The sequence below is a fragment of the Aotus nancymaae genome, unplaced genomic scaffold (assembly GCF_030222135.1).
Source record: "Aotus nancymaae isolate 86718 unplaced genomic scaffold, 86718_ANA_hifiasm-v0.15.2.pri h1tg000058l, whole genome shotgun sequence".
NCBI classification, from domain to species: Eukaryota; Metazoa; Chordata; class Mammalia; order Primates; family Aotidae; genus Aotus; species Aotus nancymaae.
This window is the reverse complement of record NW_026988472.1, coordinates 48752353-48768653: the sequence shown is the minus strand read 5'-3', so window position 1 is coordinate 48768653 and position 16301 is coordinate 48752353. Positions and strand designations below refer to the sequence as shown.

The 16301-nt window shown below is 44.1% G+C and overlaps 1 protein-coding gene across 1 annotated transcript in view; it reads left to right on the top strand.

Annotated features, from left to right (window-relative positions):
* The window catches only part of WWC3 (WWC family member 3), a 132075-nt gene that overhangs the window by 7508 nt on the left and 108266 nt on the right, over positions 1-16301 (top strand). The window lies entirely within an intron of this gene.

Genomic DNA, 16301 nt, shown 5'->3' with positions numbered 1-16301 from the left:
CAGGCGGTCTCAAGGCAAGGAAATGGACTGTTCCCTAGAGCCTGCAGATGGAACGCAGACCTGCTGACACCTTGATTTTTGCCGAGTGAAACTGATTTTGGATTCCTGACCTCCAGAACTGTAAGATAATAAATTTGTGTTGTTTTAAACAGATTTGTGGCAATTTGTTACAGCATCGGTAAAAAACTTACCCCCAACATGCATTGTCATCTTAGTGAGAATGGAAGCATCTGGTCAGCTTGGTGTCTGTGTAACAACCACAGCAGCTGACATTTATGACAAGCTTAGGCAGGTACTGTGTGAAGCATTTTACACCTTTTTTCTCTCCCTGGCTTCACACAATATTCCCAGAGAGTCCTTGTTTCTTGTGCAAGCATGGAATGTCACTCACACTGGGACTCGCATCAGATGTGCTGTACCAAACATATCTGATGAGCTAGCCAAATATGGGGGCAGGGAGAGGTAGGCTTTCTGAGAGAATAGGCCATTTGGAAACTATTGGAGGTTTTCTCAGGCGGTCACAGCCTGAGCTAGAGCGAGCACTCAGACTGGAAAAGGTGGGAATTATGTTAAAGACATTGTGAAGTAAATTCAGTGCAGAAGATTTAGCTAATGCTTGAATGAAGGCAGGTGAAATTAGGAGGGCAGCAAAGGAATCTCACTAGCACCTAAGGAGGAGCCGGGATTCATTGGGGGCAACTGAAAAGCCTTCTATTAACCCCACTCAGAAGCTTTCATTGGTGGTAGTGGTTTTGTGTGTTCAATAACTCGGTTATGTAGAGAAGCATGTTGTGTTGGTCAAGTTACTGTATTGCTGATAAGCAATGTCCTAAAAGGTATCCAAACTAAGAAAGTGTTATTTTTGTTTTATTTTATTTTTGGAGACAGGGTCTTGCTCTGTTGCCCAGGCTGTGGACTGCAGTGGCATGATTATAGCTCACTGCAGCCTCCAACTCATGGGCTCAAGCAATGCTGTACGTGACCCTGGTCTAAAGTAACCCTGGCAGTGGGGTAATTCCTTGTTGTTGGGGCTGTCATATGTAGCATAGCATGTTTAGCAGCATCCCTGGCCTGTCCCCACTGGATCTAGATATTAGTAGCAAAGTCCCCCACCCTCAGATGTCTGGGAAACGTCTCCACACATTGCCAAATGGCCCCTGGGGCAGGCAGCATCCCTTGGCTGAGAACTGCTGAGCTACTTCTATCTACCTGGTTACAATGCTTTATCTTTAGCGGCTGAATTTGTTTCATACCTATTGTCAGTTCCTGAGATACTATGCAACGGAGGCCTGTTTCTGTGTTTCCATGAACAAATGTCAAACATATTTATATGAAAAACCCTGAACCAGTATATGAAACTGGGACCATATATTACTATGAGTGTATTCTTCAATTCTTGGAATACTCTCAACTGATAGGTATTTACTGACTGTCAGGAATATACATATATGCAGTGGAACAGAAAATGCATCTGTTCACATTTCAGTGTTCTGCAGCAATCTGGAGAGCTGGCCGTTCGAGAGAGAGAGAGAGAGAGAGAGAGAGAGAGAGAGAGAGAGAGTGTGTGTGTGTGTGTGTGTGTGTGTGTGTGTGTGTGTGTAGGGAGAGTTGGGGCTGCCTCAGATTCTCTGAGCCATTCAGTGCCCCAAGCCACTGGGTTCCCCCTTCTGTGGAGGAAGAAGGGGTGAGAAGAGTGGAGTGCTTCAGCCTTTGCTCAGAATCTAGAAATACAGAGCAAGGACATCTTGAAAGGCTGCTTATGGAGCTGTGGGATCTTCAGCATTTTTCATCTGCAGGATTCTATTTTCATTTCTTCAAAGCAGAAGGGACTGAGGGAGCGCATGGGGAGGAGGGAGGGATGTTGATGTTGAAAGTGAGCAGGGGAGATGGCTGCACCAAGCCTGGGGTGCCAGCCCTGCGGTGGCAGTGGGTGGATCTTTGAGGCAGGCGGGAGGTGCCCCAAGCAGCTTCTCTACCTGAGGCTCCATGCTCAGGAGAGAGAGCATCTACCAGGTTGGGTGTGGTGTTTCCAGGTGGCCTGGAGCTTGGCCAGGAAACCACATAGTCACTGCAGGAGACGTGTTTTTTTCTGCCACTTAGAGCTCTGTCCTGCGCACAGGTACCTATCTCCAGCATGGGGGAATCCTTGGAGTATGGGGTCAACTGGATTTGCCTTGAAAATTATCCCCATTTAAAAAAAATTGAGATATAATCCACATACTATAAAATTTACCTTGGACACATGGCTCATACCTCCAATCCTAGCACTTTGGGAGGCTGAGGTGGGCAGATCACTTGAGGTCAGGAGTTTAAAACCAGCCTGGCCAACATGGTGAAACCCTGTCTCTGCTAAAAAAATATTTAAAAATTGCCTGGGCATGGTGGCAAGCAAGTGTAATCCCAGCTACTCGGGAGGCTGAGGCAGGAGAATCACTTGAACCTGGAAGGTGGAGGTTGCAGTGAGCTGAGATTGCACCACTGCACTCCAGCCTGGATGACACAGTGAGACCCCATCTCAAAAAAATAAAAAAAAATAAAAGTGTACAGTTTAGTGGGTGTCGGCATATTCACCAGATTGTGCAACCATCAGCCCTATGTAGTTCTGAATACTCCATAAAGAAACCCCGTGTTCATTAGCAGCCAGTCCCCATGCCCCAGCCCCTGGCAGCCACTAATCTGCTTTCCGTCTCTATAGATTTGCCTATGTCATACATTTCACAGGGCTCTCCCTGTATATTTCTTTGCAACTTCCTATGAATCTGTAATGATTCCAAAATAAAAAGTGAAAAAGAGATTGAGAATGAAGGAACCAAGCAGAGATCTAGTTATTTATAGCTTAAAAATAAATTTAAATAATCTTTAACTCATTTAGATTTTATTGTGCTTTGTCTATATATAGTACTTATCATATAGTAGGCCCTCAATAAATATTTGCTGAATGTAATTATGCATGTAGAGACAGGTTTTAATTAATTTATAATGATCATTTGTATATTGCCGTATTTCACTGAGTTTTCCTCATGTACAGTATTCTGATGTTTTCAAGAGCAGTCCCTCCTTGCAAGCAGTCAGAGCTCCTGTTTTATTGGGGTGGCCACACCTTCTCTGGATTCTGGGGATATGACCCTGTCTGCACTTCCTGGTGATGTCCTGATTGTCCTAAGCTAGTGGGTCTCAAGGGAGGATTCCCTCTTCCCTCCCGCTATCCCCAGGGCATTCAGAAACATTTGGAGAGGGTTTTTTTTTTTTTTTTTTTGAGACAGAGTCTCACTCTGTCACCAGGCTAGAGTGCAGTGGCGCATTCTTGGCTCACTGCAACTTCCGACTCCCTGATTCAAGAGATTCTCCTGCCTCAGCCTTCCCAGTAGTGGAGATTACAGGCACAGGCCACCATGCCCAGCTAATTTTTATATTTTTAATAGAGACGGGGTTTCACCATGTTGGCCAGGGTGGTCTCGATCTTCTGACCTCGTGATCCGCCCCCCTCGGCCTCCCAAAGAGCTGGGATTCCAGGCGTGAGCCACCTCTCCCGGCAGAGGTTTTTTGATTGTTGTACCTGGGGGTAGATTCTGCTGGCATCCAGTGGGTAGAGGTCAAGGATGCTGCTGAACATCCTACAATGCATAGGATAGACCCCTTCACAGCAACAAATAATCTAGCCCTTAATATCAATGGTGCTTGAGATTGCTCTAAGCCAATCATACAGCATCTGGGCCTGCAATTGGCTGAGGCAGGAGCACATGACTCAGACCTGTTCAACAAGCTGTGAGGGGTGGTATGAGACAGGCATGGTTGGGGAGACGTCTCCGTGTCTCCGTAGACCTACATGGAAGTAACTCCTGCTAATTGATGCTCTGTCTTCACGGAAACCTGGAGGTGGGCAGCCACACCAGTGCCCCCAAAATCAGGAGGGAGCTGGCCGAGAAGCTGAGGGTGGCAGAGTGGAAAGTCTATGTCTTTGGTAAGGTGGGTGGATGGATGAATTAAGCTTTGGTAGCTGTCTGACCTCAGTACCTTTTCTTACGCAAAATGTGATAACAGCATCTCCTTATCCTTTAAAGCCAGTAGAATTGGAATTTCTGTTATTTGCAGCCAGTTAAGGCATTCTCACTCATGTTTTCTGTTCCTTGCCACCCTGTAGTTTTCATGATTGGCATAAGATCGGAGGTTTAGGCTGCCACAGAGCTGCTATCCCCTCACTTATTAAATATTCCCCTCTTTTCACTCTAATATTTATTATATAAGTACTAAAATTATAATACTGCCTATGTACAGTTATTTTCTCTGTAGTTTTGTTTTTCGTGTTTGCCTTAGGAGATAGTTGTAGGCATGGAGTGAATACAACCCATTTTTTTTGTTGTTAATTTGTTTGTTTTCAAATATTTTTATTTTGGAATATTTTAGAGTTATAGAAAAGTTGCAAAGATTAGATGGTTTCCCTGTTATTAACATCTGATATCACCATGGTATATTCTGTGGTGATGTTTCTTTGTCACACCTAAGAAGCCAGCCTTGATAATATTATTAACCAAACTCTAGACACTCGGATTTTACCAGTTTTCCCAGTAATGTTCTTTTTCAGTTCCAGTGGTTTTTTAGAACTATTAAACTGTTGGCATTTGTATGGTTCAATCTAATCTTTGTAAGTTTGTCCGACATCTTTGTTTGGTGTGTATTCTTTTGTGTGGTTGACAGCCTTGTTAGACGTGCTCCAAGCCTTCATGGTAGAGTGCAGGGATTCTAAAGGATTTTGGAATCATGGACCCCGGGAAATCTGACACAAGGTAGGAATTCTGTGTTCAGAAAAAGGCACCAGCACACAGAAGCTCGCATATGCTTTCAGGAGGATTAGAGCTCTCTGAAAGCCCAGCTGTGGTTCCCAGAATAATAGAGGCTTGGTTTGAAGTGAGCAGACACCCCCAGAAATGTCTGCCACGCACTCACTCTGTATCGTTGAATGAATGCACACTCACATATTCACCATCACTAGCTTAGGTGTATCATAAGGGATTAAATCAACAGTAATTCAGGGAGAACCTTCCATGCTTTCTCCACCCCTGCCCTCATACCCAACCCAGCTTTAAACTGTGGTATACAGCCACTGGATACATTCCCCAAGTAGTAGATAAGTTTCACATGGAAAGGGGAGCTATAGATGAACCTCAAAAATGTGACACTAAGTGACAGAAGCCGATGTGGGCACAACATCGTTGTATGATTTGATTTTTGCAGTGTCCAGAGAAGGCAAATCCATAGAGATCGAAAGTGGGTTAGTGGTTGCCTGGGGCTGGGGGTGGAAAGGGTAGTGACTATAGTTGGGCAGAGGGGATCTCATTGGGGTGATGGAAAGGTACTGAAATTGGATTGTGTGTTGTACAACTCAGTAAATTTATAAAAAACATTGAATCTTACATATAAAATGGGAGAGTTTAATCTAAGTATGTAGATTATACCTCAATAAAGTTGTTTAAAAACAATTTTTGTTGTTTGTTTTTAGACAGTCTCATTCTGTCACCCAGGCTGGAGTGCAGTGACGTGGTCTTGGTTCACTGCAACTTCTGTCTCCTGGGTTCAAGCGATTCTTCTGCCTCAGCCTCCTGAGTAGCTGGAACTGCAGGCTTATGCCACCATGCCTGGCTAATTTTTGTATTTTTAGTAGAGACGGGGTTTCACCATGTTGGGGAGCCTGGTCTGGGACTCCTGAACTCAAATGGTCCACCCACCTTGGCCTACCAAAGTGCTGGAATTACAGGTATGAGCCACCACCACGCCTGGCTGTTTACAAACAAATTTTAAAGTAAATCTGTTTTTAAATTCAAGTGGTTACCTTGATTTGGTAGTTGGAGAAACCAGACTATGTATATTAGACTTGGCAGCCTCTAACCATGCAAAAAGCTTTTTTGGGCTTCTCAAAATGTCCATACAATTGCCAGGGAACCTTGCCAAGAAGCCACATGTTAACATTGCCCAGGAGTCTTGCCAACTGTAAGGGGAGGATACTACCATGTAACAACCCAGTCATCACTACTAGATTAAAAATATACTGGGTTTTTCACTAAGGCAACTAACTTTTTCATTGAGGCATTTATCTTACAGGATGACTCATTAGTACCACTATTTGTTTTATAAAGTTGAAGTGATATCTGGTTACCTGGCAGTATTTGGAGTCAAGTGAATTTTGTGGATAAATGACCAATTAATACTTGGCCTTTCAATGTTAACATTCTTTTCTTTCACACATTTATTTTTGTTCTTTTAATTGTTTTTTGAGATGGAGTCTTGCTCTCTTGCCCAGGCTGGAGTGCAGTGGCACAATCTTGGCTCACTGCAACCACCGCCTCCTGGGTTCAAGTGATTCTCCTGCCTCAGCCTCCTGAGTAGCTGGGATTACAGGCTGGCACACATTTATTTCAATGTTTAATATTAGAAGTGTTTAGGGGTATTTATTTAGAAGTTTGGTGATGTGTTTGTGAACAGAAATAGGCTATAGGGACTTAACTCTAGTTAATACCAATTAGCCTGTGGTCAAATTGGTTTCCTTATGTGTTGTTTCACTTAAAGTTACAGTTTCCATGGATCTATTGAAAACGTTAGTGAGGACTTACTACATACTGTACCACTAACTGCAGGGACTACCTAGGTGTGGGTAGCCCTGATTTCAGACATGGACAGCTTTGAGTCTGACTCGGGGCTGTCATTTGCTGTGTCTCCTAAGGCAGATTATTTGGACCCTCTGAGCCTCAGTTTCCTCTCCCATAAAATGGGGACAAAGTATTTGCTCTCTGGGTTATTTTGAGGACTCGATAAGATTAGGTAAAGGTCTTAGGTGAGTGTCTGGTGCAGAACAGGCACTCACATGTTCTTTGTCCTTGTGGTCATATTAAATAGTCCTTCAGCTTTGGGATACCTCAGCATCTTTAGTCTTTTGCCTATCAAAACAGGCACCCTTAGCTGGGTGCCTGTAATCCCAGCACTTTGGGAGGCTGAGGTGGGTGGATCACTTGAGCCCAGGAATTTGAGACCAGCCTGGGCAACATGGCAAAACCCTGTCTCTATAAAAAATACAAACAATAGCTGGGCGTGGTGGCGTGTGCCTGAAGACCCAGCTACTTGGGAGGCTGAAGTGGGAGGATCGCTTGAACTTGGGAGGTAGTGGCTACAGTGAGCCAAGATCACGCCACTGCACTCCAGACTGGGCAACAGAGTGACACCCTGTCTCAAAAAAACAAACAAACAAAAAAACAAAATTTCCTCCCTCCATGGTTCCACTTCTGTTTCTGAGTTGCCTCCTTATTTTCCTTGTAGTTGGGTAGCACTGGAGGCTTAGCAGTGTAAAGACAAGTGCTCAGAATTTATGATAACTATTTTTCCTCTCCAAGCAGCTGTTCTTTGCATTCTCATGATTTTGTGGCTGGGGAAGCGAAGTTGCTGGAAGTGAAATGTTACTAAAGAGAGATAACAGATTAGAGCAGAGCCATTGAGATTTTTCTGTCAAGCGCCAGATAGTAAATATCTCAGGCTTTGAAAGCCATAGGATTTTTTCTGTCTCTCTCGCCCTCTTTTTTTTTTTTTTAAACCCTAGGGACCTGTGAATGGAGGCCATGAGGATTTTGTTGCAACTGCTTGACTCTGTTGCTATAGTACAGAAGCAGCCATAGACAATACAGAAACGAACAGGCCTGGCTGTGTTCCAATAAAACTTTACTTGCAAAGACAGGAGGCAGGCTGGAATTGACCCATGCACAGTTTACCACCTCATGATTGATGTCATTCTATTTTTTTTTTTTTTTTTTTTGAGGCAGAGTCTCACCCGATGGCCCAGGTTGGAGTGCAATGGCGCGATCTTGGCTCACTGCAACCTTCACCTCCCAGGTTCAAGGAATTCTCCTGCCTCGGCCTCCTAAGTAGCTGGAATTACAGGTGTGTACCACCACATCTGGCTAATTTTTTGTATTTTTAGTAAAGACGGGTTTTCACCATGTTGGCCGGACTGGTCTCGAACTCCTGACCTTAAGTGATCTGCCCACCTAGGCCTCCCAAAGTACTGGGATTACAGGCATGAACCACTGTGCCCAGCTGATGTTATTCTTGTTTACCATGTTAATACGGTCTTGCAACAAAATGACGGACTGTGTATACAGTGGTCGTCCCGTAACATTATAATGCTGTATTTTTACTGTACCTTTTTTATGTTTAGCTATAGTTAGACACGAAATACCACTGTGTTACTGTAGTGCCTGCGGTATTCAGTACAGGTTTTTATCCTAGGAGCACTAGACTCTACTGTATGGCCTAGGTGTGCAGTAGGCTGTATCAACTAAGTTTGTGTAAGCCCTGTGTGATGTTTGTACAATGACAGCATTGCCTGACAATGCGTTTCTCAGAACATATCCTCATCATCAAGCAATGCAGAACTGTACAGCCAATGCTTTTGTGTCATACACTTTCATTATTGCTGTATTAGTTTGGCCATAAATCTGAAAATACTCTGAGTATGTACGGAATTACTGATTTCTAGGAGTGACATCATAGTATTCTGAAACTTGGAAATTGTAGTACTCAGTGATGCTAGAGACTGAAAACAATTCATATTGTATGATTAGACTTTGTTCCATAACTAGCAGTCACTTAGTATTGGACAGATGTTAAGAATAGAAGTCGGCCGGGTACAATGGCTCATGCCTGTAATCCTAGCACTTTGGGAGGCTGAGGCGGGAGGATTGCTTGAGCCCAGGACTTTGAGACCAGCCTGCACTACATAGGGAGACCCTATCTCTACAAAAAAATTAAAAATTAACTGGGTGTAGTGGCACATGCCTGTAGTTCCAGCTACTTGGGAGGCTGAGGTGGGAGGATTGCTTGACCCAGGAGTTTGAGGCTGTGATAAGCTATGATCACCACTGTACTCCAGCCTGGGTGACAGCAATACCTTGTCTAAAAAAAAAAAAAAGAATAGGAGAAGTTGATTCAAGGTCAAGATCTTCAGCCACATCTCAGCACTCTTGTACAGTACCTCGGAGGCAGTTGTCATATGTGTACCAACAGCTTTTCAATGTATGTTGAAATGTGCAGGTGAACTTACTTTTGAGACAAAATTAAGTTTGCCCAAATTTCTGTGCTGTTTGGGTCTCGGATGGAAACTCACAGCTCAGAGTTGAGGGCGGCATGGGCAGCTTGTCCATACTGATGCCTGGGAAAGTCCTTGCTTTTGTGGAGTCATAGGCCAGTGGTGGGAGATGGGAAAGTGGGTGAAGCTGGTTAGAGAGAGGCAGCAGAAGACAGTGAACATTTCATACAGAGTTGGCTTCGGTATATTGCTGGCAGCCTGTGCCCAAGGTTGTAAAAGATCTTCCCACCTGGCCGGGCATGGTAGCTCACACCTGTAATCCCAGTACTTTGGGAGGCTGAGGCAGGCAGATCACGAGGTCAGAAGTTCGAGACCAGCCTGACCAACATGGTGAAACCCCATCTCTACTAAAAATACAAAAATTAGCCAGGCGTGGTGGCAGGCACCTGTACTCAGTCCCAGCTACTCAGGAGGCTGAGGCAGGAGAGTCTCTTGAATCTCGGAGGTGGACGTTGCAGTGAGCCGAGATCGCGCCATTGCACTCCAGCCTGGGTGACAGAGCAAGACTAGACTGTCTCGAAAAAGAAAAAAAAGATCTTCCCACCCTTAGGTTCACAAATGCCACTAAAACAGTGGTAATGCTCAGCCAGGCATGACTGAGCCCCTTGGGACATTTGCGCTGTCTGGAGACTTTTTTTTGCTGTCCCCACTTGGAGGGTGGGGTATGTGCTGTTGACACCTAGTGGGTGAGCCCAGGGGTGTCATCCACACCTGCTGTGCAGGGTGACCCCCCATAGAGAGTAAGCTGCCCTGAGTCAGCAGAGCTGGGGCTCATGCCTGCTTCAGGGCTCCAGCAGCAAGCTGTTCTCATTGAGCCTTACCCATGTGGGGCTTCCGGTGCAGTGGTGGCAAATAGCAATAACAGCGTGTCGCCACATTATAAGGCACTAACTGGCAGGGTGAGGTTGGCAGGACTGTGGCTGGGTGGGTGACCATTTTGTGGAGGGCGGCAGGAGAGGCATTGTTTTTCAGGTGCCTGCAGGAGGGGAGGAGGGGAGGAGGGGAGGAGGGAATCCGAGGTGTCTAGGGTCACAGGCTTTCAAGGAGAAGGAGCTACAGGTTCTGAGACGAAAGCAGTGGGCCAGGAGGACGGTGATGGGGTGAGGCGGCTGCGGCAGTGCCTCATGGGCCACTGCAGGGTCTCTGGGTGTGACTCTGAGCAAGTAGGGGAGCTATTCTGTTGGGAGACTTAACATTTCATGGAGGTCGTTCTGACTGCTGTGGGGGACTAGGAGGGCAGGAGCTGAAGTAAAGACTGGTTTAGGAGATGGCAGCTGCCCCTGGGGCCAAGCGATAGTGGCTTAGGCCAAGGAGGAGGCACTGGGGTGGCTTTCTGAGGACCTGGACCCTGCGATTCGGTCCTCTGTCTGCTTCACCCCAGCTCCTGAAACCCTCCCTCAGAATCCTTGCTGGCTTGGGGAGTAAAGGGTTCTGCCAAAATGGATATCAAGGCTGTCATGCGTGGATCAGCACAGGAGCTGGGGTTTTTCCCAGACTGCTTCTTGGCCTTGCTGCTGGTGCTGTAAGGAATTCTGTGGATCAGGAAGTGCTGTGCAGCGCATTCATGATGTGCTTGTTATTTTAGGAGTTGGGCTGTGTCCTAAAAAACAGTGTCTTTGGCTGGGCGTGGTGGCTCATGCCTGTAATCTCAGCACTTTGGGAGGCATATACAGGCTGATCACCTGAAGTTAGGAGTTTGAGACTAGCCTGGCCAACATGATGAAACCCGTCTCTACTAAAAATACAAAAATTAGCTGGGCATGATGGCATGCCTATAATCCCAGCTACTTGGGAGCCTGAGGCAGGAGAATTGCTTGAACCCGGGAGGCACAGGTTGCGGTGAGCCGAGATCATGCCACTGTTCTCCAGCTTGGATGACAGAGCGAGGCTCTGTCTCAAAAAAAAAAAAAACAAAAAAAAAACAAAAAAAAAAAAAGAAAAAAGACAGTGTCTTTAGGGAATATTCGTATGTGCTTTTGGAATGCCTGTGTAATGCTTTAAGTTCTTGTGTTTAGAAACTGATATTTTATTATTTTTTAAATAAGAAATGATGATCATTTGCTTTCTAATAGCTGGGTGGTTTGGATCTAAAATGGTAGGACTGAAGTCCATGGTGACCAACTCTACAGCACTTTTTTTTTTTTTTTTTTTTTTTTTTGAGATGGAGTTTCGCTGTTGTTACCGAGGCTGGAGTGCAGTGGCAGCACGATCTCGGCTCACCGCAACCTCTGCCTTCTGGGTTCAGGCAATTCTCCTGCCTCAGCCTCCTGAGTAGCTGGGATTACAGGCACGCGCCACCATGCCCAGCTAATTTTTTGTATTTTTAGTAGAGACGGGGTTTCACCATGTTGACCAGGATAGTCTCGATCTCTTGACCTCGTGATCCACCCGCCTCGGCCTCCCAAAGTGCTGGGATTATAGGCGTGAGCCACCGCGCCCGGCCTCTACAGCACTTTTAACATTTTTCCCCGAGGGTAACATTGCACATTTTCTTTAGGAGCACTGTGGCACTATTTGATTTACTGTAGATAATACTAATTCAAAAGGCGTTCCAGATTTATATCATTCTGTGATTGACCTGGCCAGGTTAACCCAAGATTGTCATCTTGTTAATCTCAGTATTAAAAGCCAAAGCACTAAACCCCACCTCCCCGAACGCTTATCATAAACCTCCAAAATGTCACCATGGACGTGGCATATTGACAAAAATGTCAAGGATTACCAAGAATAGCTTCTTGCATTCACATGTAGTTACAGGCAAAGGACAGAGTAGCTCTTGCACTTTAAGTGCCACTGCAGTGGCCAGAACCAATAATTCCTGTTTGAACAACTCCCGGCCCTCAGCTTTACCTCAAGGCTTTAGATAGACTTACTTTCAATTTTTATATAGGAACACATGTGCTTATTATGCTTGAGAATTACTAATAGAGATAATTCTCTTTGTTATGCTATTTGCCACTCAGCTCCTTTTAAAAGATAGATGACACTGAAGTTTTATGTAAGCACATGACTGATAAAATACTTGTTTTTCCTGAGTCATTGTCAGTGTCTCAGCTATAAACCTAGTGCCAGCTCAGTAAATATTTGATGGAATCCAAAGTCTGCATTTTCTTAAAGTGGGCCAGTTTTTTCTCTTGTTATGTAAAGTAGAGAAATGCATCACTTTCTTCCCATTTATTTAGGAGTGGTTAGTAGCCCTTCTCTCATCTGTTGGAGTGGTCATCCCTTTTCTGCATCAGTGAAAATAACACCCTAGCTTTTCACTTCAAGCACAAATGCTACTTTTGTCTCATTTTTTGGAGTTATAAAACCATGTGGATTAATCCCAACCAGGTGGTGGGGAGCCAGAGCTAAGCTGTTTCTTTCACCCTGTGACCCGCACGATTAGTTTGTGGAAGAACGCTCTCCAAACCCACAGGAAGTTCACAGACAGCTTGGATTCCTTGGGAGCTCTTCAGTATCAATTGTGTAGCAGAAAAAGTGAGCACGCCTCTGGGTCCTTCCTCTCTTCTCCATAGTCTTTTATATGTCTAACTGCTGTTGGGTTGCTTTACCTCTCCACCCAGAGTTAAAGAAAGTGAGTATCTTGGCATATTCCAAACTACTGAAATAAATGAAAATCAGGAAATTTTCCATGAAGCAAACCAATGTACCAAATGACATAATGGTACCTCAAGCATAGGAGTTACTGGAATTGGTTTTGTGAAGTGGTTGCCGGTAATGTTTGCAAAGCTGGGAGGTGTCAGAAGTGGTTGGGTTTTTTACTCACCAAAAAGACAGCCCTACATTAAAGTTATAGTTCTCATATTAATGAATGGCTTTTAAAGAAACTGATGTTCTTCAGTTCTTTTTTTCCTCCCATGGCTTGCTGGGAAAGTAAAGATGAAACAGAAGTATGACTGTTAGGCCATCTGTTACTAATTAGATCCTATGCTTACTGGGATCAAAAGATGGGATCAAAGTAAGAACTCTCCAGAACCAAGAAAAAGAAGGTGTGTAAAAAAGGTGTCAATTGTAGCATAGTTTGTTTATAAGGGAGCAAATGAATTGTATGTACAGTGATCCTTCATAGTAACTACCTCAACCCCAGTGGAGTTGTTTAATGAAACAATGTCTCACTATCTCTGACCACTGTTATTCACACCTGATTTCTGAAATGCCTCTAAGAACTCTTCAACGGCGAAAAGAGTCGGAACATCATAGGCTTGAAGCCACAGGCATCAGTTCTGTTTTGAGGTTGGTCTTACTCCTCAGATTTCCCACACAAATCAAAAGTGTTGGCCTATCTGCAGTCATGTGGCTGGGTCCTTCCTGCTGAATAACATCTCTAACCACAGATGGTAGCCAGCTCCAAGTTAGATTGTTCTTTCTTTTGTTGAGCTGGTCATGGCTACAGCTGAAGTTTTACCTGCCTATCTGGTCTTGTTGGTTCTCCTAAGAGCTCATTCATAATTGCCCTTATTTGGTGTTCATAATGAGCACACAGTGGTCTGCTGATTTGTGACCACCGCTCTCTGGTTCATTTGAAGATTATGCAGACTAAACTGTGTCCATTATTCTGGGGCATGATTATGAATCCATTCACTGTTCTGGTTATGTTGCTTTCGAGTGCCTCATATCTGTGATTTGGCCATTACCTTCATTTGCTGAATGTTGCACATCTACTTACATTGTTTTAAAATGCATATTTTCTAGGAAGAGAGAGCAGGCAGAAATGTTATGCTCTTTATCCATAATGAGTATAGTATCAGGTAGAAACTCTGAGGTGTTGGCCACAGAAGTGCTCTCTCTATATATCACACACACACACTATATATATATACACATATACATATATATGTATATATGTATATTTATATATTTATACTTATATTTGAGACAGAATCTGGTTCTGTCACGCAGGCTGGAGTGCAGTGGTACAATCTTGGCTCACTGCAACCTCCACTCCCAGGTTGCAGCTATTCTTATGCCTCAGCCTCCTAAGTACTTGGGATTACAGGCGTGTGCTACCATGCCCAGCTAAATTTTTGTATTTTTAATAGAGACAGGGTTTCACTATGTTGGCCAGGCTGGTCTTAACTCCTGGCCTCAAGCGATCTGCCTGCCTCAGCCTCCCAAATTATAGGTGTGAGCCACTGCACCTGGCCTCCACTTGTATATTAAAGGTCGTGTGTATGTGTATACAATATCCTAATTTGGTGCTTTTCAATCCTAGCTGCATGTTAGATTAACCTGAGAGCTATAAAGTTGTATTTATTTGTATTTGTGCATGCACACACACACACACACACACCCCCACCCACCCACCCACCCACCCCTGTGCCATCCTAGGAGGCTCTGATCAGTAGGGCCCAGGAAACCCCCTGATATCTATCTTTCCTCCATTAAAAAAATTGGGGTAAAATTAACATGACATAAAATTAAACACAGTGAAACCCCATCTCTGCTAAAAAATACAAAAGTTAACTGAGTATAGTGGCACATATCTGTAGTCCCAGCTACTCATGAGGCTGAGGCAGGAGAATCGCTTGAACCTGGGAGGCAGAGGTTGCAGCGAGCCGAGATTGTGCCACTGCACTCCAGTCTGAGTGACAGAGTGAGACACTCTGTCTCAAAAAAATATATATATAAAAGTAAACATTAAACATTATTTTGAAGTGTACAATTCAGTGGCGTTTGGTATTGTCACAGTGTTGTGCAGCCACTGTCTTTAGTTCTAAGACATTTTCATCACTCCAGAAGACTCTGTACCCATTAAGCAGTCACTGCCCATTTCTCCCTACCCCCAGCCTCAGGCAGTGACCATTTCTACTTTCTGTCTTTATCGATTTGCCTATTCATGCGAGAAATCTGAGGAGCAAGATCAACCTCAAGATAGAAATGATAACTGTGGCTTCAAGCCTATGATGTTCCAGGTCTGTTTATTGTAGAGAGTTCTGTTCTCACAGGCATTTCAGAAATCAGGTATTAGTCATAGTGATCAGAGGTGGCGAGATGTTGTTCTATTAAACAATTCATATTAATAGAATCATAGAATATATGCCCTTCTGTGGCTTCTTTCACTTAGCACAGTGTTTTCAAGATTCATCCATGTTGTATTGTAGCATGTGTCAAATACATTATTACTTTTTTTTTTTTTTTTTTGAGACAGGGTCTCTCTCTGTTACCCAGGCTGGAGTGCAGTGGTGTGGATCACCGCTCACTGCAGCCTTGACCTCCTAGGCTCAAGCAATCTTCCCATCTCAGCCTCCTGAGTAGCTGGGACTATAGTTGCATGCCACCACTCCTGACTAAACTTCATTCCATTTTATGGCCCAGTAATATTTCATTGTATGGCTAGGCTATGTTTATGTTTTATTGATCTGTTCATCAGTTGGTGGACATTTAGGTTGTTTCCCTCCTTTTGACTATTGTCAAATGCTACTATGAAATACAGGTGGAAGTATTTGTGTCCCTGTTTTCAGTTTTTTAGGGTCTGTACCTAGGCGTGGGATTGTTGGGTCATATGGTAATTCTGTGTGTAAGTTTCTGAGGAATTGCCCGGCTGTTTTCTACAGTGGCTGCACTGTCTTACTTTCCCACTGGCAAAAATATAGGAGGGTTCCAGCTTTTCCACGTCCTTGCCAACACTTGCTATTTTACGTCTCTGTTTTTGGTTTGGCTTTTTTAAAAATGGCTAGCTTAGTAGGTGTGAAGTGGCATGTTATTGTGGTTTTAGTGTACATTTCCCAATGACTGATGACGTTGGGCATCTATCTGTTCATGTGCTTGTTGGCCATTTATCTTTTTATTTTGAAAAATATCCAAGTCCTTCGCCCATTTGAAAATTGGTTTATCTTTTTGTTTTTGAGTTTTAAGAGTTCTTTATATATTCAGACTAGAATATATAAATATGACAAGAACATTACTAGATACTTACTACATAAATGAATTTCAAGTGGCATCCTTTTTTGAAAAGTGCTCCCAGTGGGTTCCATTAGCAACCAGCCTCAAGAACTACTGATCGGGACCAGCAGTTCACTCCTTGGGGCTTCTTACAACACACCTGGGAAGCGTTCTTAAAAAAAATACATAGCCCTGTCCCTCAAGCCACTCAGGTGAGTCTCATAATACATCCCCACCCCAAAGGGAACAAACATCAAACTAATACATGGCAAAGCAGTTGTTTAAGGTA